The following is a 23,277-nucleotide window of genomic DNA, read 5'->3' as shown; positions in this document are numbered from 1 at the left end:
TTTTCAAGACCTTCCTATGTTCTCAGAAAGAACAATGAGACAGCAGAGAACAGAGTAGCGATGAGAGGGGTCAGAAGCCCCGGGACTTTGTACAATGACCACAGTCCTCTTCCCAGCAGGCCTCGTGGTTAGAAACTGGACAGAGAGGCCCGAACCACCCCAGGGTCAAAGTCAGTCTCAGCCACATGGATGCCGTGTGAGCCTGGGCAAGAGGCCACGCCGTAGTTTCTTGATGTGCACAATGGGGAGTGCGACAGCATGTGCCTCAGTTGGCAGGTGCGAGATTGCAGCATGTGAGGTGGGCATGGGGCTTGGTGCTGAGTGACACAGAGGGAGGAGACCATTGCTATCCACGCACGTGGTCTGGCTCACTCTTCCTAGCTGTGGCTTCCCCATGGGGACCTTTCTCTTGGCTCCCGGTTCACCTGTCCAAGGAACGCGCCCAAAGACATCTCTGCTTCTAGGTGTTTGATGGGAAGAAACCCAGGCCTCCTGCCCGTGGCGGCCGACTGCAGCCAGGCCCCTTCAGCCCCTCAGGGCCACTCACACCTGCCGCAGCAGCACGGTCTCCCCGAAGCAGGTCTCTTCGGGTTGAGCCCTCCAGAATGCGGCACAGTGAGGCCATGTCCACGCATCCACTCAGAGGAGGGGCTGGGAGGAAGAATGGGGGGCAAGTGTTACCCCGTCATCATGCCAACTGCCTCTTCCGCCCTCTGGGAGCCCAAACAGCACTCCTTATGGAAGGAAGCATTAATTTCTGGGCTTCCTGAAAGAATGGAGACACTCTCAACATGTCATAGCCGCAGGGATGACAGCGCTCATTTACTGACCATCTGCCAGGGCTACACCTGCTTCTGAGTGACTGTGAGTGTCCTCACAGCAACTCCAGTGCTGTAAATGCTGTCATCGTTCCTGTTTGTCAGGTAAGGAAACTGAGGCACAGAGAGGTGAAGCACCTTGCCCAGGATGCCCAGGGTTACACAACTAGAAAGTGGTAGAGACGGGGTTAGGACCCTGGCAGGCTGACCCTCGGAATGGCATCCCGCTGCTTTGCTTTCAGGATGGTCACCTATGCCCTTGTTTTCAAGAAAGGGCGGCAAAGAGACCTACCTGCCCAAGGACACATCCAGAGCAGGGCTGGATCAGGGCTGTGGGCACCAGGTCCTAGCCTGGTCTGGCTCTGTTTCAGAATCGCAATGGTCTGCCTGTGCCCATCGGTCCCCAGGGAGCAGGTTGGTTTTGTCAGCTCGGGCTGGTCTGCACGCAGGGCCTGCTGCGAGATGCTGATCCTGGTGGCTGCTGCCGCTGCTGCCGCTGCAGATGGAAGAGGATGGGATGCGGGGCCAGCACCGAGCCTGGGCGTCCTGCCAGAGCTGCCAACACCAAGTTGCATTTTGTCGTCTGCTCCCTTTGCCTGATTTAATACAACCTTAAATAATAATGGGGCAGGGGGAGGGGGGGGAGCAAGGGAGAAACAACCCAGCCAAGACTCTGTGTAACAATCTCATCAAACCCGGCGTTTTCCCTTTGCTATTTGAGAAGCAATTTCTCCTCTGATGTAAACATTTTTTTTTAATGGTGATTCTGGGCTGAGCGGCACCAGGAGCTGCTGCTCGGTGCTCCCCGCCAGCTCCCTCTGGTCCTCAGATGGAGGCAGAAGGGGGCCTGTAACCATGGCAATTCTCCAACGTTCCCTCCCGTAAACCATCAACACAGGGGGAGTTGTCACCACAGCTTCTTCAAGGAGAAAACAAAGCCTCCCCTGAATGGGGCAGGGCAGGGTGGGGCAGGAAGAGTGGAGAAGAGGGAGGACGTCACACTTTCCTTTTTTTTTTTTGCCATAGAGATGAACTGCGTCAGAATCTGCTCAATCCAAAGTATGGTCCCACGTTTCAGCAAGATTCGCAGCCCAGGGACAGGCATGAAGGGGGCGCTTCTTAGGTATTAATTGGAAACAGGAAGGGAGGGAAGCAGGGAGGGTGTGGTGTGGAGGGGAGAGGATTTGAACTCATGGGGAATAACTCTGGGCGGCCAGATGGACACACTGTTTAAAAGGGTTTCAAGTTCCGCCAACCTGTCGAACGGGCCCTCAGAAGAGCAGGATGACGTGCAGATTGTCCTACCCAAAGACAGGGCTGCCGTCTCGTCCTCCCTGTGCCCACCTGTGCTGGCATGTGGCTGCAAATTGTCAGCGTCAGTGAGTGTGGGTACATTGAATAGAGGAATGAAGGAATGAGTGGGCCACATTTTAAAATTTGTTCATAATTCTGCTGAGGATATGCATATAATGAAAACTATGAATTCTTACTCCAAAATTACACTCATGAAAACACATGTTACATGTCATTTCAGGGTGTTTACAGTCACGGATGACCATTCCCAGAATTCACATTGAGAATTTCTGTGCCACGTTAACCTCTAGATGCCCTTGAGTACTGGTTAGATCTGATCACCACTGAGAGAAGGGTCTACTATGCTGCCTCGGTTTCCCCATTGGGACTGAGAACAAATGGCTCTGAAGAGGCGATTTTGCTCCCAATTTCCAAGTTCTAGGAAGTTAATCAGGATTCACTTGAACCCTTTGGAACCTGGGAGCCTCCAGAGAAATTGCACTCCAGGCACTAACACAGAGAATTTGGATTCTCCTCCAGGGAAAGGGGTAGAAGGTAGACCCTGACCCTGAGACACCGCTCAGCCTTTCTGTTGTCCCTGAGGCTGCCTACATTAGTGCTCTCCTTGTTTGGGGTCTCTTTCCTGTTACTAACTGGTCCTGCTGACTTCCCATAATCACAAGCCAGGTACTACCACACATGCAGATATTTCTCATTTATTTTGGTATAGGTAGTTCTAAAAAGCCTCTTACATTTATTTATATCCTCTGTAGAATGGTTTTTGTTTTTTGTTTGCTTAGAGAAAGAGACTGTCACCCAGGCTAGAGTGTATTGGCTACAAGCTTAGCTCACTGCAGCCTTGAATTCCTGGACTTAAGTGATCCTCCTGCCTCAGCCTCTCGAGTAGCTGGGACTACAGGCATGTGGTACCACACCCAGTTAATTTTTTTATGTTTTGTAGAGAAGGGGTCTTGCTATGTTGTCCAGGCTGGTCTTGAACTCCTGGGTTTAAGGAATCCCTGGCCTTGGCCTCAAAAAGTGCTGGGATTATGGGTGTGAGCCACCATGCCCAGCTTATTCTGAGTGTTTTAAGGACTGCCCAATCTGAAAACAGGGAACTGTATCTTATTCATCTTTCTGTGTCTCCAGGGCCCTGCAGCAAAGTTCAGGGATCCTGACACAGGCTTGGATTAGGTGACTTCCCGAATCCTCTTCAACTCTATCATTCAGGGAAACTGGCATCCTCTGGATCCTTATTATCCAGTACAATTAAAGCAGTTTACAATGTCAGAGACACAATGTTAGCCATCATCATCATTGATCTTGGATTTCTTCTCTTGGCTGGTGAGCTAAGAATCCTTTTTCCCTGTCAAAATCATTCTTGTACTTAGGATGTTCCCTCCCTGCAAAGTATTCCTTGACTTTCATAGACAAAATGTGTCACTGCCTCCCCAGTTCCCAAGATCTTTCCTCACGTTCAAACGTCACCTTTTAATGGACCCATTTGTTTTCTCTATTGGATTTTAAGTTCCTTGAGGGTGGAGATGGATTTAATTCAACGTGGTGTCCCATAGTGCCTTGCGTGTCGTGGAAACTCAGCAAGTATGGGGCTTGGTGGACGGCAGGTGGTTCACTTGCTGCAGGAGATGGGTCCTCTGCTCTATCCATGCCCTTTGCTGTCCTACCTTGTAGATCCTCTCACAAAGGTGGACGATACTTCCCTGCCCTCTGACTTGGGTTTGGCCATTGGACTTGCTTTGGCCAACGGGATGCTTGCAGATGCGGTGCAGGCAGAGGCTTAGAATGTGTTTGTGAAGTTGACTTGCCCTCTGCGCTTGACTGTCACCCGACTCACCTTGTCCTCAGGAGGAGGCTGAGGAACACACAGAGCAGAGCTGCCCGGCCAACCTGTAAGCCTGAGAGTGAAAAGTGAATGCTTATTGTTCAATGCCACTGAGATTTGGAGGCTGTTTGTTATACAGCAATTGTTGCTTCATACAACTGCTAGCCCAAACTGTAGGCTGAGAAACACCCATGGCTGTGTGGCATTTGCTGTCTTTAAGGGGCAGTGTGGACATCTGGGAAAGAATGAAACATTGAGGAGTGACTTGAAGTGGTTGGTTATTCCCCAAATGGATATAAACATTTTCCCAAAGAGCTTCCTCTCTAAGCCAAGCTTGTTGTTGTTAAAACCCGAAGGACGATGACTTTTGTGGGAGGAAAAAAGAAATTAGGCTTCTTTGAAAACCAGCGCTTTCTCCCCCATTGTTACAAAAGGTATTGTTTGCCGTTGCTGACTTCTGTGAGTAACTCTGCAGCTTGAAATAATGTCTGTGTGTGTGCGCCGGGGTGTATGGATTTCAGACAAAGAGTCTGACTTAGATGGCTTTTAGAAAATTGGACTTTTCCATCATTCTGTCACGGGGTTCCCTGGCCAGCTCATGGCATTGCCGCGGGTGTAAGGGGTGGGGCACAAGAGGAGAGGGGGCGTGATTGGCTTTCTACCCTCACTGGTGGCTGGGGAGTTTTTGCACACCCTTCAAAATCTGGAGGTGCAGGAGCACGAGGACGGCCAGGCGAGAGGGTGGTGTTCCTTCTCTAGGCCAAACTCCTCGGCCACTCCTGAGCCACAGCAGTTCTCCATGGAACCGGAGCCCAGTGCTGGGGATAGAAATTGGGGTCTGGAAGTCATCCTGTGGGGCCTTGTGGCAGCCCACAGCTGGGAGGGGGGTTTTCACTTGGCATCCATTCTGTGCCAAGCACTGCCCGTCACCAAAGCAGCCCCTGCCCCGCCCCCCACTCTCATAGAGATTATAATGTAGAGGAAGACAGACATCGATAAATTGTCCCACAAACAAATGTAAATTTGTGTCTGTGACAGGTGCAATGTGGGGTTATGAGAGCAGATAATGGAGGAATTTGCCTTGGGGACATCAGGACCAGAAAGTGATTTCTGAAGCTCCACCTTGCCACTCAAAGCCTTTGTCTTACCAAAGCTGGGAGAATGGAGCATTTGTGCATGTTGGAGAAGGGCGCTGGCCGCATCTGCCAGGCGCCCTTGTGCAGTGAGCAACCTGCAGTGCTGTGCACAGCGGCCCTGTTCCCCAGCCCTGCACCGTTTCATTCCTCCTCAGTTCCCAGCCATCTTTTCACAGCCTCCAGACGTGGGTCTGGACCTACCTCCCCGACTAGCGTGTCCAGGGATGCTGAGCTACACGTGTGAGGCACCGAAAGCATTTCCTTTCCTGGTACAGAACATGTAGCTTTTCCATTTTAGCTGCAACAGACCTGGCATCCTGATGAGTGGAAACAAGTACCTTATGTTGCCTAATCAGGGCTATTGCTCAGTTTCCTTTATTTCTGCCCCACTGTACTGCTGTGGGGAATTGTGGGGGCCTCTCTTAAAGCATGGAAATGCAGAAGCTCTCAGCTCTGCACGGTTCCAAGCGACGTCGCCTGCCCACCTGATCCTGCTCGCTTTGCTGCACTCGAGGAGCAGGGCAAAGGCTGGGCGGCTCCCAGGCTCTGGCGTCCGGGAGAGATCCTGACTTGGCCTCCCCTGAGCGCTTCCTGCCAGAGCTTGCTGTGCGTCTGCCATGCCCTCTGTCTAGGCCTGGCCCAGCTGGCCTATCCACAGCCTCTGAAGTGGGGTCCTTTCACCACGGCCACAGTGGGCCCCGCAGAAGGCCAACTAACACTTGATTTGGTGTCTGCAGCCCGTGTAGACTGAGAGAGGAGGCTTGGGGAGGCAGCACACATTGGGTTGCCCCAGCTTGGAGAGGATGAGCCTACGCTCTACAGGGTACCCTGCACAGTGGTCTCCTGTCAGAGTCCCAAACACAGACCCACCCTATCCTCAGCATTGCTTTTGTTTTCTTTTTTTTTTTTGAGACAGAGTCTCGCTTTGTTGTCCAGGCTAGAGTGAGTGCCGTGGCGACAGCCTAGCTCACAGCAACCTCAAACTCCTGGGCTCAAGTGATCCTTCTGCCTCAGCCTCCCGAGGAGTAGCTGGGACTACAGGCATGCGCCACCATGCCCGGCTAATTTTTTATATATATATCAGTTGGCCAATTAATTTCTTTCTATTTATAGTAGAGACGGGGTCTCGCTCTTGCTCAGGCTGGTTTTGAACTCCTGACCTTGAGCAATCCGCCCGCCTCGGCCTCCCAAGAGCTAGGATTACAGGCGTGAGCCACAGCGCCCGGCCAGCATTGCTTTTAAAGAACATAATATGGTACATGTTAAGCTTGCAATGGCTTCTCCACTTATCTTCCTGCCTCTTTCCTCCTAACCTATTCTTTGTATCATTGTTGCTTTAATTATCTTTTAAAAAAACCTCTGATTATGATATCCCCTACTCAACAACTTTCATGGGCTCCCCATCACCTCCCTAATAAAGCCAAAACAAGGCAGCCAACAAGACCTTCACGCCTGACAATGGATGAGTGGATAAAATGTGGCATGTGCAGACGATGAAATAATTAGCTTTGCAAAAGATCTGACACATGCGACAACATGGGTAAACCTTGAAGACACTATGCTTAGTGAAATAAGCCAGGTACAAAGGACTAATACTGCATGATTCCACTCAAATGAGGTACCCAGAGTATCCAGGCCCCTAGAGACAGAAAGTAGAATGGTGGTTGCCAGGGGCCGGGGTGAGGAGAAAATGGGAGGGTGCTTGTTTAATGGGTACAGAATTTCAGTTTGGGCTGATGAAAAAGCTTTGGAGATGAATGGTGTAATGATTGCATTAAGTATACTCAACAATGTGAGCGTACTTAATGCCCTGAATGGTACACTTAATAATGGGAAAATGGTAAACTTTATATAGTTATGTGTATTTTACCACAATAAAAAGTTGAAGATGACAATAACAATAACAAAAAGAATCAACAAGCACACACAATGGTCTGTATGCAGATTGGCTACTGGCTCACATCTCAGGCTGGGAGCGCTGAGGAGGGTTTAAGAGGGGAGGGGAGGAGCTATTTGGATTCTGTCCATGGGGGATGCGGGCAATCCATCTTCTGGAGTCATGGCTGCCTTGGTTGGGGATCCCCTATCTGAGCCCCCAGGCTGGCGTCATTGCTGGGCAGCACGTTCATTTCCTTGCCCATGAAGCAGGCGGTCAGGAGGCATTCTGCATGCCCTTTGTGCTGTGGGTGTGCATGGAGAATTGCCTTCCACTGTGAGGACCAGCTGCTTGCAAGTTAGTGGCTGTGCTAGGTATTTTCCATCTGCTTTTCCAGATCATCCTCCTCCCTCTCTGCCCTGCTTGGGGCACCCAGAGGCCAACCATGAAGGACCACTCCGTCCTCCAGGTGGGTCTGGCAATGGGAGGGGCCAGCAGGTGCTAGGAGGGCAAGAGATGAGTGAGGTCAGGGACCCCCTCCTGCCCTGCTGGTGTGGCAGAAGCTCTGGTCTTCTTCTGCCATCACATCTGAACACCTGGCAGCACGTGAGATGATGGGAAGGAAAAGGAGAACCTCTCCCCCCTCCTGTTTAATAGAAGACTTACTGGAAGTTTCCCACCATACTACTTCTTACATTTCATGTGGTCAGAACCTAGCTGCCGAGGGAGGCCAGGAAATGCAGTCATTATTCCTGGGGACAGTGTGTCAGAGGAGTCTAGGGTTCTGTTTCTAAGGAAGAAGGGATGGCGGCTGCCAGGAGTGCAGTGGCTGTCTCTGTGTTGGAGCTGATTACAGTCTGTCCATGATTAGTGCAGAGTGAACCATGCCATCTTTCTATTCCCCTGTTTGGTGCCAGGCTTTGGTCCCTCGTAGGGACCTGTGCTGAGGGTGTAGCTGGGTACAAGGTATCCATCCCACAGGAACAGGTAAGGAGTCAGAGCAGACTCTAGTATAAACATCGTAGGTTCAGAGCTCAAAGTCCTCTTCCCAAGCTGCTCCTCCCAGTTCTCCTGCTCGTTCGGATGGGATGGAGGTTGTTATGGTGACAGAAAGATGAGGGAGGGGATTGTGGATGCTCGGGCTGCTTTGACCTTCACATAAAACTTTGTAAAAGTTTCCTCTGAGGAGCTGGACTTGAGATTGGGCAATCTGGAGGTTCCCCAAGTTTTCACCTACCAATCTTGCAAGAAGTCAGAGCTGTAAAATGGAAGAGTCCAATAACATCCCAGGAAGAGAAATTATTCTATGCAAACCTTAAAATATTGGAATGAACCAAAAGAGCTACCCTGCTTCAAAATTGAGAGGGGGAGCAAAAAGAGAGGTCATTGGCAACGTAACCCAGGAAATGACCCTGGTCCCTCTGTATAAATGGACATCAGCCATAGATTGCTACAGTAGGAAGGCTCTGGCATGTTCTGAGCTTGAATCCTTGCTTTCTCACTTCTAGGTATATGACCTTGGGCAAATTTCTTATCCTCTCCGAACCTCTGCTTCCTCATCTGTAAAATGTGGGTAATGCCAGTTCCTAGCTCGAAGGATTGTGGGGGGATTAAATGAGGAATGCACCCAACCTGCTCAGCCCAGTGTCGGGGGCATGGTGTGGTTATCAAACACTGGAGGTTATCGTACTTGGCATTTCTAAGAAATAGAGTCTGTAGGAGCCTCAGTGCCAGAGTTAGAGTCATTTCTGGGGAGTTAAGAAGCACCCAGGAGCGAGGAAGGGTGGGTTGGAGGAGGAGTGCTGTGACAAGCAGGTGAGGAGGCCCAGCTCCATTGCTCCTGAATTATTCATGGAAACAGCCTTTGAATAATTGGAGGCAATTTTTCATTATCATTATTTCCCGGAGAAATGACTCTGTTGCTAAAATCTGAGGCGGGGGAAGTACATTCTATTCATCTTAGATTGCTTTCTTAAAAACTGCTTAGGGATGGCCCCAAACCAGCTGCCTCCTTCTGGGAGGTGTGAACGCAAGGGCAGAATAATCCCACCTTGTTAATTACTTCCCAAAGTGAAAGAGGAGAGAAGAGAGGGAGGGAGGACCGAGGAGAATCAGGGAGGGAAAAGAGGACAGAGGGAGGGATTGGGGATGGTGGTGGTGGTGGGGTGTAAGAAAGGGCTCCAGAAGGACTTGGGGTCCTCAGACGTGGGGCCAGCCCAGCCGGAGGAGCGGGGTCTGTGAGTGCTGCATCTGGAGGGTCTCTGAGGATCCTGTCCACCCCCACCATGCCCACCCTGATATTTTTTTGTTCCTGTTGAAGCACTGAGTAGTGAAAACAGGCACTGCTCCACTACTGGGTTACCTTGGGCAAGCCCTATTCCTGTCTCGGTGCCTCAGTTTCCCTTTCTGATACATGAGGCTGGGGAATGCATCTTTTGCAGAATTGTTATGGAGGTTGATGGAGATAACGCACATGATTTGCCCAGCGCTGCACAAGACTTGGAGACTTTTAAAAGCTGCTGGGAAACCCATCCCCTGTCCCCCTCAGTGTCCATTAGAGATCCAGTCTAATGGTTAAGCAGTACCCTTTTCAAAGTGCAGAGGCAAATTCTCCTGGTAAAGGATCATGCCTTTAATCATAATATATTGGCTATCTTTCTGTCTCTTTGAGATTGATTTTTTTTTAGATTCCACATGTAAGTAAGATCATGCAGCAAGGCCGGGGTGGAGGGGTTGGGGACATGTTGATCAAAGCACACAAAATTTTGGTTAGACAGGAGGAATATGTTCAAGAGATCCGTCGTACATCATGGTGACTGCAGTTAAGAACAGCATGTTGTTTATTTGAAAATTGCTAAGAGAGTAGGTTTTAAGTGTTCTCACTACAAAGGGTAAGTATTTGAAGTAATACATACACTAGTTAACTTGATTTAGCCCTTCCACAATGTATACATATACCCAAGCATCATGTTGCACACTATACATGTATACAATTTTTATTTGTCAATTTAAAAATCCCATGAATGGGCTCTCAGTGGGGGCAGGAGGGGCAACAGGTTTCTATGTGTGTTGAGGGCTGGAGAGGGAGCAGGAGAGAAGGGCACTTAGGGGGACAAACTGGTCCCTGAACACTTTGGGCGAAGGCCAGTCGGAAGATGCACCTCACGCATGCACACACACACAAACACTTGCCCAGCCTAGGTGTTTTATGAACACTTCTTGGACCACCCCTCCCCTCCCCCAGCATTCATACCTGGCAGAGGTGACGTAAGCAGGGATGTCATGCATCTATTTTTGGGAACTTAGGACAACTGGCACATGCTCTTGGCTGTAATTTAATTGTCCTCTGGGAGGTTTTTGGGGGCTACTTCTGTCTTTCCCATCCCTCTTCCATCCATCCCAGGGGCAGGCACAGGCTCTTGATGTCATTGCTCTGCAATAACCTACAGGCTGTTGATGGATCGAGAGTGGTATAAGCAGACATCACCTAGTAATATGCTGTGAACCTGGCTGAGAATTTACCCTGGGCACCATCTGAGTGCACACAGACCCAGTACTGAGGAAAACAAATGTATCAAATTCGATAACTATCAGCCCAGCCTCACGCCACTCCCAGGAGGAGACCTGCCCCTGGGGATCAGTTTTCCCTTTCTAGACCCCCCCACCCACTCCATGTGATGATTTCATTTCTAGCTTCCTCCCCTTCCCCCTGCACTTCTCCCCACCATCTCCATCAAGCAAGTAGGTGAAAGAAGGTGCCCAAATACTTAGAAACACCGATGTTGATGGCTATTTAGTGTCTTTCCCTCCCAGTGGCCTGTGTAGGGCAATGCCTGAACCCAGAAAGGAGGGCATGGGTGGGGGGTCCTCAGCATCTGGAGGTCCTTTCTAGAGCCCCTGCTCCAGAAAATCATGCAAGTAAAGCAAGGCCTTCGGGGGCTCTGGAGGCTCTTTGCTCCAGACAAAGGTTGTCCCACCTTCCCTTTTCTCTGTCAGGCAACTGAGGTATCAGAGCTTCTCGCCCAGACAGCCCTGGGTTTGAGTCTCCGCTCTGCCACCTCTGAGCTGCCACGCAGCCTCCACGGGGGCGCACTTTGCTCCTCTGTGAAACCAGGCTCCTAGGAGAGACCTTTCTCTGGCCGATCTTTCTTGTCAAGGGGTCCTTTTCTCTGCCACTCTCCAGGACCGTTCTGGCCTCTTCGTGGCCACCCATGCTTGGCAAGTGTACCTGTCCTGTCTAATTAAACTTCTCATTACCCTTGGCGGAGGCTGCTGGTTCAATATGTATTTTTTCATGTCCTTTGTAGAACTTCTGATTTTTGTCTGGGCACTTGGCCACCAGAATAAAGACAGTCATTCCCAGCCTTCTTTGTGGATGCATTAAAGTTTAATATTATGGGTCCCAAACACAACACCCACTGTGCAATTCAGCTCTCTCTACTTTTCAAAATAAGAATGAAAACAACAATAAAATCATCAGTACTACCATCGGAATGTACTGCTTTATAACTGTGTTTCAGAAAAGAGAAAATTATTAATAGTGTTTAGAGGGGAAAAGGTTTCATAGCCAAATTATTTTGTAAAGTGCTGCTTCAACAAAATTAAACAGGTTTTTAAACAATTTCTCCCTTTCTTTTTGATTTTAATGGAATTATGGGCTACAATTGAATTCTGTTATATGTATATATTGTACAGTGGTAAAATCTGGGCTTTTGGTATACCCATCACCCAAATAGTGTACATTGGACCCCATAGGTAATTTTTCATTCCTCAATGAAAATTCCTCCCCCCTTTTGAGTCTTTAATGCCCCTTATACACTCTATGGGTCCTTGCATAGCCAAGTTTAGCTCCCACTTGGAAGTGAAAACGTAGCATTTATCTGTTCCTGAGTTACTTATACACCAACAGTGCGTAAGTGTTCCCTTTGCACTACATCTGTGCCAACATCTATTGTTTTTTGGGATTAATTTGTTCCTGAGTTACTTCACTTAGGATAATGGCTTCCAGTTCCATCCAAGTTGCTGGAAAAGACATTATTTCTTATGGCTGAATAATACTCCATGGAGTGTGTCAGTGTGTGTGTGTGTGTGTGTGTGTGTGTGTGTGTGTGTGTATACACATTTTCTTTATTCACTCATCAATGGATGGGCACTTAGGTTGTTTCCATATCTTTGCAATTGTGAATTGTGCTGCAATAAACATATGAGTGCAGGTATCTTTTTGATAGATTTAATTTCCTTTGGGTATAAGCAGAATTGAATGGCAGATCTACTTTTAGTTCTTTGAGAATTCTTCATACTAATCTCCATAGAGGTTGTGCTAATTTACATTTCCACCAACAGTGTATAAGTGTTTTCTTCCCACTGCATCCATGCCAACATCTATTATTTTTTGACATTTTAATAATGACCATTCTAATTGGAGTAAGATGGTATCTCATTGTGGTTTTAAGTTGCATTTTGTAATGTTGAGCTTTTTTTTAAATGGTTTTTGGCCATTTGTATATCTTCTATTGAAAAATACCTGTCCATGTCATTTGCCCACTTTTTAGCAGGGTCATTTGTTCCTTGATTTCCTTGAAGATTCTGGGTGTCAGTCCTTTGTTGGATACATAGTTTGTGAACAATTTTTTCCCATTCTGTAGGTTTTCTATTTACTCTTTTGATTATTTCTTTTGCTGTACAGAAGCTTTAGTTTAGATACATTCCATTTGTCTATTTTTGTTTTTGTTGCACTTGCTGTTGGGGTCTTAGTCATAAATTCTTTTCCGAGGACTATGTCTAGAACAGCATTTCCTAGATTTTCTTCTAGGATTTTTATGGTTTCAGGTCTTATGTTTAAGCCTTTAATCCATCTTGAATCAATGTTTGTTTATGGCGGGAGAGAGGGATACAGTTTCATTCTTCTGAATATGGCTATGCAATTTTCCCCAGCACCATTTATTGAACAGTGTGTCCTTTTCCTAGTGTTTGCTTTGTCAAAGATCACTTGGTTGTAGGTACATAATTTTATTTCTCAGTTCTCTATTCTGTTACATTGATATATGTGAGTACTTTTATGCCAGTACCATGATTTTTTTTTTTTTTGTTACTAGAGCCTTGTAGTATCATTTGAAGTCAGATGATGTGATGCCTCCAGTTTTATTCTTTTTGCTTAGGATTGCTTTGGCTGTTAGGGTTCATTTTGGTTCCATATGAATTTCAGAGTTGTTTTTTCTAATTCTGTGAAAAATGATGTTGGTATTTTGATAGGAATTGAATTGAATCTCTAGATTGCTTTGGGCAGTATGAACATTTTAACAATATTGATTCTTCTGATCCACGGGAAGAATTGTGGGATTCTGGAGTAGGGGATATTTTTCCATTTGTTTGTGTCATCTATGATTTCTCTTATCAGTGATTTGTAGTTCTCTTTTTATAGATCTTTCGCCTCCCTGGTTGTTAAATATAGTCCTAGGTATTTTAACTTTTGTGCAGCTATTGTAAATGGGATTGAGTTCTTGATTTGGTTCTCAAGTTGGTCCTGTGGGCACTTTGTTTCCTCCTGCCACAAGACCATGGCACAGGCTGTCCTCTCTACCCAGAATATTTTCTTATGCCTCTTCTCCTGGCCGAATTCTACTCATTCTGTTGGTCTCAGCCTAGGATACCTCCAAGGGATAGTTACTTTATGTGTCAACTAGACTGGGCTAAGGGGTGCCCAGGTAGCTGATAAAACAGGATTTCTGGGTGTGTCTGTGAGGATGTTTCTGAAAGCGATTGGCATTTGGGTAAGTGGGCTGAGTAAAGAAGATCCACCCTCATCAATGTGGGCGGGCATCACTCAACCCACTGAAGGCCTGGGTAGAACAAAAATGCAGAGGAAGGGTGAATTTGTTCTTTGTTCTGGAGCTGGGGCATTCATTCATCATCTCCTGCTCCCAGACATCAGCACTCCCCTGGCTCTCAGTCCTTGGGACAAGGACTAAACGACACTACTGGCTTTCCTGGTTCTCCAACTTGCAGGCAGCAGATGGTGTGACTTCTTACCCTCTTCCCATAATAAAGCCTTACTTGACTCTCTTTTTATCTTATTGATTCTCTTTCCCCGGAGCACCCTGGCAATGCTGTGAACAAAGGCCCCTGGAGCTGTGCTTTGCGGCTTGCCTGCTCTCCCCAGCTAGGCCAGTCCCTCCTACTAAACGCCACCCATGTGATCTATGTCACTGTCATAACTTTACACTTGAGTTAATATTCATGAAGGTCTGTTTCTTCTATGAGATTCAAGCTCCCTGCGGGCAATACTATGCCTCTCTTAGCTTGGCACTTAGCTTAGTGCCTGGCACAGAGTAAGTGCTGAGCAAAGGTTTGCTGATTGACTAAATGAGCGAAATAAATTAATGGATGAGAAGAACCTGTTGTAGCACTCTGTGCAGCCTATATGCATGATACCCAGAACAGCAGCCTTTGCCAGACTCTAAGGAGGCTTATTCCTGCCTCTCTATATAACTAAGGTCTGATATGGCCAGCGTCTGTGTGTATGTGTGTGTAAGGAGGGACCAATAGGAAAAGAGATTAAAATATTAGTTAATACAAGCAGGCAGGACAGGACTATGCAGTTGGTTCTTTTGCTTGATTGTTCAACTGATAAGTACGTGCCATGTGCAGCAACATGTTGGGCAATGAGAGGGATTCAAGTATGAACAAGATACTGTCCTGTCCTGAAGGAACTCACAGCATCATAGGGGAAATAAAATAATTACAATAACAACCACCCTAACAGTTACAGTACAACTGATGATTTTTAGACAGTTAATTTATGTTAGAGCTTGCTCTAAGACACATGCTCTAAGATATTGGCCCATTTATTTTTCTCAACAACTCTTTGAGGATGGAATATGATTCTTATTTTATGAATTAAGAAATCAGAGAACAGAGAGGTTAAGTCATTTTTCCAGGGTCACACAGCAAAACTCTACACTCTTAGACTCTATGCTGTGTTCTCATGATATAAAACAGAATAGCATGAATGTCCACAAATGTATGATGGTGCCACAAGAATTCAGAGGAATGATACCCTTGTGAGCTTAGAAACCTGTGTGAGAGTGGCATTGAGTGTGAAGGTTAGGCAGGATTTTGAGAGTTGGCTATTTGTCAGGGTGGGATGGCTGCGGGTGGGGGGGGGTGGCTAGGTGGAAGAGTCCAAGGGAGCAAAGGCATAGAGATGAGAAGAGTAGAGGAGATTTGGGGGAATAGAGGGCAGTGCAGAGGGCTGGATCCAATGGCATGTGAAGAGGGAGGTAGAGAAGTCTGGGAACATGAGTGGGACAAGCCTGGGTAAAACCCCAGGTGCCATTTCAGGCCTCCTTGCTGGCTGTAAGGGACAGACAGAAGGACAATGATGAAGATGATGAGGGGCCCTGGGTGCCCCTGTGCTTGTGGTTCACCTGATGTGGGGACAGGGAGCAGCTCTGACTTGGCCAGGCGAATGCCCAGCCCTGGCACCTGGGCGCCCCAGGCTGGCAGCAAGCCTGCTTATTGGAGGAGAGGGGGACGCCAACTCAAGGGATGCTGCCAGGTTGCCCCGAGGAAGCCCTTGCATGCTTCACCACTGCAGAGGGGCCAACTCAGACATGCAGCCGAGGCCGCTCATCAACCCAAGCCGTCGTCTGGGCCCCCAGGGCCCCTCCCCTGCAAGGTGGGCAAACTCTGCTGACAGTCCTTGAGAACCCACACATTTCCTCTGCACAGGATTCACCCTGTCAAGTGACTTTCTCACTTGCTTTGACCAGTAATTTCAGATTTTTCAGTATCAGCCTCAGTTAGAGACAGAGAAAGCAAAAGAGAGAGACGTGCACGTATCTGCCGCGTGGAGCGACAGCAGGAGGGGTCTCGGGCAGGCACAGTGCGGGCTCCTGAGAGCTGCCGGGAGAACACACGAATTCTGTCATTGTAAGTGAAGATGAAACAGAGCAGAGAACAGGGCTGCGCTGGCAGCCACTGGATTAACAGCTTGTAGATTTCGATAATCAGTTTAAAGTCGAATTTATCACGCATGCCGAGAAACCTGGCTTCTTAAGATGAGCTATACCGCTGTTGCTGGAAACGGTTGGAAGCCAGGCAGGTCGATTTGCAGTCTGGAGACGTCACCCTTCAGAGAGGAATTGCCCACTTTTAGGCAGCAGCCTGTTGGGATGGAGAGATCCTGTCGATTTCCTAAAACCGCGAATCTGAATAGGTATGCCTGAGAAATTTCTAGGCTAGTGACTGAAATGAACTGGTCCAAGGAGAGATGGCAACACTCGACAGCCAACAGGGCAGAACCCTAAATCCTTGGCTTAGAGGCCTCGCTTGGGAGACTCCTGAGCCCCTTTATAGCCCCACCTCCTAGGGCCCCCCACAGGCCTGTCCTCCGAGGACCGCCTTCCCTGTCCCACCTTCCTGAGCATCCCTCTGCCTAAAGAACTCATCCTCGTTTTCACCTGTCCAAACTAGTCTGCCCACCACCTCCAAATAGAATAGCCGACTCCTCCACTGAAAGGTCTCCGATCTCCTACTCACTCCCCCAGCGGGAACTCATCTGCCCCTGCAGAGCCCATCACGTTTGCCTTGTGACGTAACATTCACGTGGCTGTCACATGACTCCTATTCGAGTGCAAGCTCCAGAAGGCAGGCGCTACTTTCTGGGCTTCCCCGCACGTCTCGTAGCCTGAAGTCCAGCTGGTGAAGTGCCTTGCCCACGGCCACCGCACCGCATGCTGTCTGCTCTTTCTTGGCTTTCCAATCTCATTCCTTTCCCTACGGTAGCCAACTCGGTGCCCCAGCGTGCCCTGAACTGTCACACCTCTGGGCCTTCCATTCATTCCTTCATGCGTGCAACATTTATCTACTGAGTGCCTACTGCGTGCCAGACTTCTCTACCTCTAAGACCGAGGGTGAGCATGTGACCCAGATCTGACCAATCAGAGCATTCCATTCTCCTGGCTCCAGTAACGAGTGACAGACGGGGAGGTAACACAAGGCATGCTACTGAAATTCAAATCTGATACATGGGCAGTAATTCTTTAGAAAGCAGCATGCACTTTCCTCTGGAGTTGCTTAATAATAGGTGTCGGCATGGAACCACTGGCGGCCACCAAGGAAAGCAGATCTAAGGGGCAGAGAGCTAGAGAGTCCTGGTGATGTCATTGAGTACCTAAGTCCAGCCATGCCTGAACTACCCCTGGAACTTTCAGTTAAATGAGCCAATCAGTCCCTTTTTCTGCTTACGCCAGTTTAAGCTGGACTTCCACAACATACAACCATTGCTCTCACTGATATGAAGATAACATATCTGGCTTCATGGGTGTGAAAAACTATCCTTCGTCCTCTGGGCTGCTCTAAACATGGGTCTACAGCACCTTCACTTTCTTGTTGCCAGGGATCTAGTGGGGTGGTGGTTAATTTGCTTGTCTGTTATCGTCTATGTCTGCCCTTCAGGCCTGGCTGGGCTGGAGCCTCTTGCTGAGTCTAGGAGCAGACCTGAGAGGGGGCCCCTTTCCCATGTCTCCCGGAGTTAATAGCATCCCCATAGTTCATGATAACCTCTAGGGAGTTGAAGGAAGTTGATTCTGAGGCATAGTTCATTCTTGCTTGGGTTGATCAATAATTAGCTGTCAGTATCCCCCGGGATTTGAGGATGAACAGTTGTTTGTTGTTGTTGTCGTTGTTGTTATTTTTTGCATTAGGTATGTATTTTTGTCATTATTGCTGTTGCTTTTCTATCGGGTCTCACTTTAGTTGCCATTCCTCTTCTGCCCCTTGAGATCTCGAGGGCCCATCATTGCCCCGGGGACTGAGAATGTTCCCGCACGTTAACGAAGTCTGCCACGGGTGTATTTTTAGTTGGCTTGTTTGCATCTGTTCTCTCCTGTTCCTTGCCTGATTGACACCTGCTGGGTGAGAGGCACAGAAGCAGAACTTTGCTATGGGAGATACTCGGCTGGGGCGGGAGGCTCCACAGCACCCCTCTGATTGTTTCCAGCCTGAGAGGGGCATGGAGGGTCCATCTCTTTCAGCTTGCATTGGTTCCATGGTTCAAATGGACTGCAAGGGGGTAAGCTGGGCTTGTTCACCACTTCTCCATGGCTAGTGGGTAAGAGAAACAAGGTGCAACTCTGTGCCTGTTAAAGCCCTCCTTGGGTTTAGGCTTAAAGCCCTGCCAGAGAGAGGCATTTCCAGGGTGCACACGTCTCTAGCATGGAGGGGCTTCTCACAGCAGGGGCAGCACTTAGAGACAGCCCCTGGTCTCTGCTGCAGTGCTCCAGGGCCCTTTGCTGGCAGGGAAGCTGCTCAGGGGCCAGGCAGGAAAAAGATGGCACATGCAAAAGGGAGAGAGGGAATATCGAAGAGAGTTTAATAAGGGGAGAGTTCACAAGGGTGTAAGGATGAGCAAGGGATGGTGAAGCACCTCGACATTAGTAACAGAAAGAAACTGTTAATTTACTCGCTCCCCACCAACACATGAAACACCACACTCTGAGAAAGCTACAGCTCAGCAGAGGCTGCCAGACAGCAGCTGTGGTTTTCAGGTGGGGAACACAGCTACTGCCAACCCGTGGTTGGGCTGGGTGGAGCTGGGGAAGGAAGACCCTGACTTCTCTCTCCTCCCACCCTCTTATCTGTTGGATCCTCCTGTTGGCTGAACGCACCCAGCGAGGGAGTCTTATTGATGTGGTCGTGGATATCAGCCTTCTGACAGTATCGTGCATGGTGGGGGAGGATGGAGAGTGGACTTAGAAGGAAAACCAGACAAAATCCAGCCTCCCCCAGTGCTGTCCCCTCATTTCAGATAGGGCTCTCTGGGGTGTGAGAAGCAGTACCCACTCATGATCACTTCAAGGAGAAACAAGTGACAGGACTGGAACCTGACAAGTGGAAATGCAGGGGGATGTGGAGTTTATGAAGACCCCTTAAAAAGCCCCCAAGGGGGACTGTGTGAATGCCAGTTGGGGTGGTAAGAGGAACAAATGATCTACATGGCCCCTCCCACTTTGAGCTTGGTCTTCAGCCTTGGGAGGAAGAGACGATGCTGTCTGGGTTACCCCAAATGTTGAGAGAGCTTGACTTTGCACTATTTGTAAGGCTCACTGACTTCCCCTCAAAGCAAAAGGTAATGCACATTCATGCAACAAGCCAAACAAGGAAAAGACACGCAAAGGAAAAGCCAACTCTCATCTCCGTCTCCAATCCCATTCTCCCAGTCTCAGAAAACAAACTATAACAGTTGGTATATATCCTTCCTTACTTTTCTCTCTGCTCACTCAAACATATTTCAATGTTTATAAAATATTCAGGAAGTATTTTTTTTAAAAAATGGAATCATATAATGTGTATAACCCTACAATCAATTTTTTTTTCACTAAAAGCAAATGGGTATCTTTCCAAGTCAGTCCACATCTATAGCTCCAACTCATTATTTTTAATTGCTTCCTAATATTTCATAGTATCCATGTGTGAAGATTTTGCCAGAAAATCACCCGTCCCTTTCAATTAGCCAACACAGAGCTGTTGGTGACCTAGCAGGTAGAAATTGTCATAAATAAGGCTCACTTTTTGTCTCCAAGGACTTCCAGGCCAGCTAGGGCTGTAAGAGCTGGGCATGGGACAGGAGGGCTCACAGGTCAAGGTAGCCCATAAGTGGTGCATAGGTGGCCCAGGTACTGGATGCTTTAGGGAAGGTTGTGTGGGCTGAGAAGTCCTAGAAGTCCTTATTGAGGAGAGCTGATTGGAGCTGGACTTTGAAAGAAAGGGAGAGTTACTATTGACATTTTAGGCATGTGCAGCAACACCAATTAGGGACTAATGAAGTGTTATGAGGGTCTGATGGACGTGAGCCAGGCTTAGACAGCAATCATTTGTAAGTGACACTGTTCAGATGCAAAGAGAGAGGAACTGATGTCATTCAAAGTTCTTGCAACCAGTTGGTTTTCTCCTAGTAGGTTAATTATCCCTCTTGCCCCTAATCCTTTCACACTCTTGATTTGTGTAACAAACTCTGTTTTCACTGAAAGCTCATATGTCAGCTTGAGTCTTGTCTGTGTCCAAATGATCACAAGTTTGAAATCAGGCATGTCTCTGTTAATGAGCTTTGACAGGATGCCCATTGGACAGTGAATATCACAGGGCCACGCAGGTCTGCGCCAAATCACAAGGGCATTTCAGCACAGGCTGAAGTCAGTTCCCTGTTAGGAGAAAGTGTCCTCACTGCCTGGCTGGTGTGGCAGAGCAGGCTTCTCTCCTTCTGAGCCCACAACAGGTTCATCTGCCATTATCCTGGCTTCCCTTGTACTGCCCCTTACTTTGGCTTCCGCCCTCTTTTGTCCCACGCCAGCATCTCTGAATGCATTCCCTCTGCTTCCAGGTGGCATTCATTGTCTCTCTGCCTACCCAGTTTCACCCCATTCTCAGTCACTCTGGGAGATTCTTCTCCACACCTTCTGTCAAGTTTCTTACTACCTCATGGGGATGTAGCCTCTTAGAGTCTCTGTCTAAAGTAGCAGCAGTAGGATGCCCTAATTTATTTCCCAAGATCCATACCTCGAGGACACACATCTTTATATCCTGCTCTTGGCCCTGAACTTCCAAAATCCCTCACTTCCTTACCTCTCTGTTACTGTAACTCTCGACTCTTCCAAGGTTTGAGGGCATAAAAATTCACCACTCACCTCAATGAAAAGTTCCCTTTCTAGACTCTCTACAGGAATCCATTATAAACCATGATAAAGACTGAAAGGCACACATAATTTGATGCAGTCTCCTTTAAATGGGGAAAAACTCCCAGCTATGAACCATGTGGGGGAGGCAGATTCTCACCTTAAAGAGGCGGTGCCAGGAATTACTTTTCCTCTCACGACACTATCTGAGCTGTTGAAATATCTCCTCTCATTATCGGGAACCTATATAAAAGCTGGTAAACTTTTATTGCAGGCATATTATAGCTTTGCTTTAACACCACCCCCCTCCCACCTGACTTGGCAGCACTAAAGGATAGATTTCACATGCAGTTTGCGGCTGCCATTCAGTCCTGCTGTGAGCAGGGAAGGCAGTGGTGGAATAACAGTGGGCGCCCCCCAGTCCTCAGACAGTCTCATCTGCTCTAAGCTCACTCCCCTCAAAGATCCCACTTTTTCTGGCACTTGCCTTGTCCAGGGCACTGCATGAAGGTCACAGGGACCACTGCATGTAAGGAGGGGAGAGAGTCCTTAGGGTGGAAGAGTGGTTCCTAATGGCTTCTAATCTGGGTAGCTGCATGGAGAAGGCACTAGAGAGAGTTGGAGACTGGCCGATTAAGTGGCTCTAGTTGAAATGAAGATGTGTTGGAGGAGAGATCTGCCCCAAGCTCTCCAGACTTGAGTCTCTCAGGAGCAAGTGCCTCAGCTTCCTTCCTAAAGTGACTTAGGGCTTTGCATCTGCAGGCAGAGAGTGGGTGTGGGAGGAGCATGAGCTCTGACATTGAATTGTTTTCCATTCCACCTTTTGCTCACTACCTGCATGTCCTTGTGTATGTGACTTTATCTCTCTGGTCCTTGGCTCCTTCATGTTTGAATAGAAGTAGTAGTCCATTGAGGGGGAGTGATGAGGATTAAATTCAATAACATAGGCAAATCTCCCAGGGCTGGTCTTAGCATGATGTGCCTAATTGATGTGGAGCCTCTTTTTCTTGTATCTGATTTAAGTTGTCTCTGCTGTGTCGAGGTTTTCCCTTTCATGCAGTTCTCAGTGGCCCACTCTTGTTAATTATTATGGAAATGCTTCTACCAGTGGAAGCACTACATCTTTTACAAGGTCAACTGTGAAACTCCACATGTCCATGGTTCTCCTTTCTATTAACATTTCATAACTGTTGAACAATTTTTTTGGCCTTTCTTGATCTTTTTCACATTTACCCCTTGTTCTCTAGGACTACCTGGGATTTCCTAAGTGGATATTTGTAATAAAGGCTAATGTTGAGGTTCAGGATAATAACAGATAATTCACACTTCTTGAGCTCCCATTATTGGACAGCCAAATTGGGTCATGTATTATATATCTAACACCAGGGATTAAGCAGTACTGGCTAAAATGACCTGCAACTACCCCACTAGATCAGGGGTCAGTAAACTACAGTCTGCAGATCAGATCTATCCCACCTTCTATTTTTGTGAATAAAACTTTATTGGAACACGGCCACACCCATTTGCTTACAAATTGACTATGGATGCTTTTGTGTTGCAGTGACAGAGTTGAGCAGTTGCAACAGAAACTATATGGACTGCAAAGCCTAAAACATTTACTATCTGACCCTTTGAAGAAATATGTGCTGACTCCTGCTCTAGATTATATTCTGCTGATGTGTTTCAGGGTCCTTCCTTAGCTCTAAGAGGACACTGAGGAATTAACTTCATGCAGTCCATTAAGTAAGCTCCCCCGTTGAGCTACTCATTTACTGGGAAAACATCACATTGCCACATGACATATATGTTGGGTATCCTTTATAGGCAATTTGGACCTACTCTGACAAATTATGGTCCTTTAAATTCTGAGAGTTATTTCAGGCAGAAGGCCCATCCTGGAAGATTAACAGCTCAAGGAATACCTGGGAAGAGTTTAGCCCCGCTGGCAGCTGTCCGTGGTGCTGATGGCAAACCTGGATTCTCTTGATTCTAATACCTTAATAAGTAGCATCTTACGTTTGTCAGGCATTTTTAAAATTTCAAGGAACTCTAAAATGTATTTTTACTTGATCCTACTGTCATTTCTTATAGGTATACAAAACAGAGTTTCATGTATGTTAAGGGTAGGAGCTTGAAGTAGTTCAGGCCCCTGTTGTACACCACACAACCCTGTCTGCCTTGTCTGTGTTTTCAAAATTATGACCTTACTATTAACTTCTCATTAAACCTCATTCCACCCTTCCTGCAGACCCACTCAGATAGTTTTTGCTGGAATGACAAAATTTTTGGCTTTACTCTGGTAGTCACCTTTCCCAGACCTACACTTGACTCTGTGGACTCCTTAAGTCCTGCCTGAGCCAGGCCCCTTCACTACCCTCTTTCCTCACCTGCCCCCATCAAGAATTTGCCTATCCATGCCACCTGCTCAAGTTTCTGCTATTCACTCATTGTAGGACAACTTGCCCCTTAGGTGATACACTCTCTGTATGTAAGCTAAAGCTTACAAATAATAGAAAAGTTTTTATCTTCTTTTGTAAAAAGTAGTCCTGAGGTTAAGTATATTTCTTTTTGAAGAGAAATAATGTAACCTTAAAAATCCCATAGAACTCCAGCTCTTGACTTCCTGTTTTGGGACATA

The 23,277-nt window shown here is 47.6% G+C and overlaps 1 long non-coding RNA gene across 1 annotated transcript in view; it reads left to right on the top strand.

Moving 5' to 3' along the window:
- The first annotated feature begins 16,587 nt into the window (after positions 1-16,587).
- The window catches only part of LOC142875633 (uncharacterized), a 38,230-nt gene continuing 31,540 nt past the window's right edge, over positions 16,588-23,277 (top strand). Inside the window, exon 1 of the long non-coding RNA XR_012922941.1 lies at positions 16,588-16,880. This is a non-coding gene — a long non-coding RNA (uncharacterized LOC142875633). The remainder of the gene's footprint in view (positions 16,881-23,277) is intronic.

Source organism: Microcebus murinus, chromosome 14 (assembly GCF_040939455.1).
Source record: "Microcebus murinus isolate Inina chromosome 14, M.murinus_Inina_mat1.0, whole genome shotgun sequence".
Taxonomy (NCBI): Eukaryota; Metazoa; Chordata; class Mammalia; order Primates; family Cheirogaleidae; genus Microcebus; species Microcebus murinus.
The sequence above is the reverse complement of the archived record's forward strand: the minus strand, read 5'-3'. Positions and strand labels throughout refer to the sequence as shown.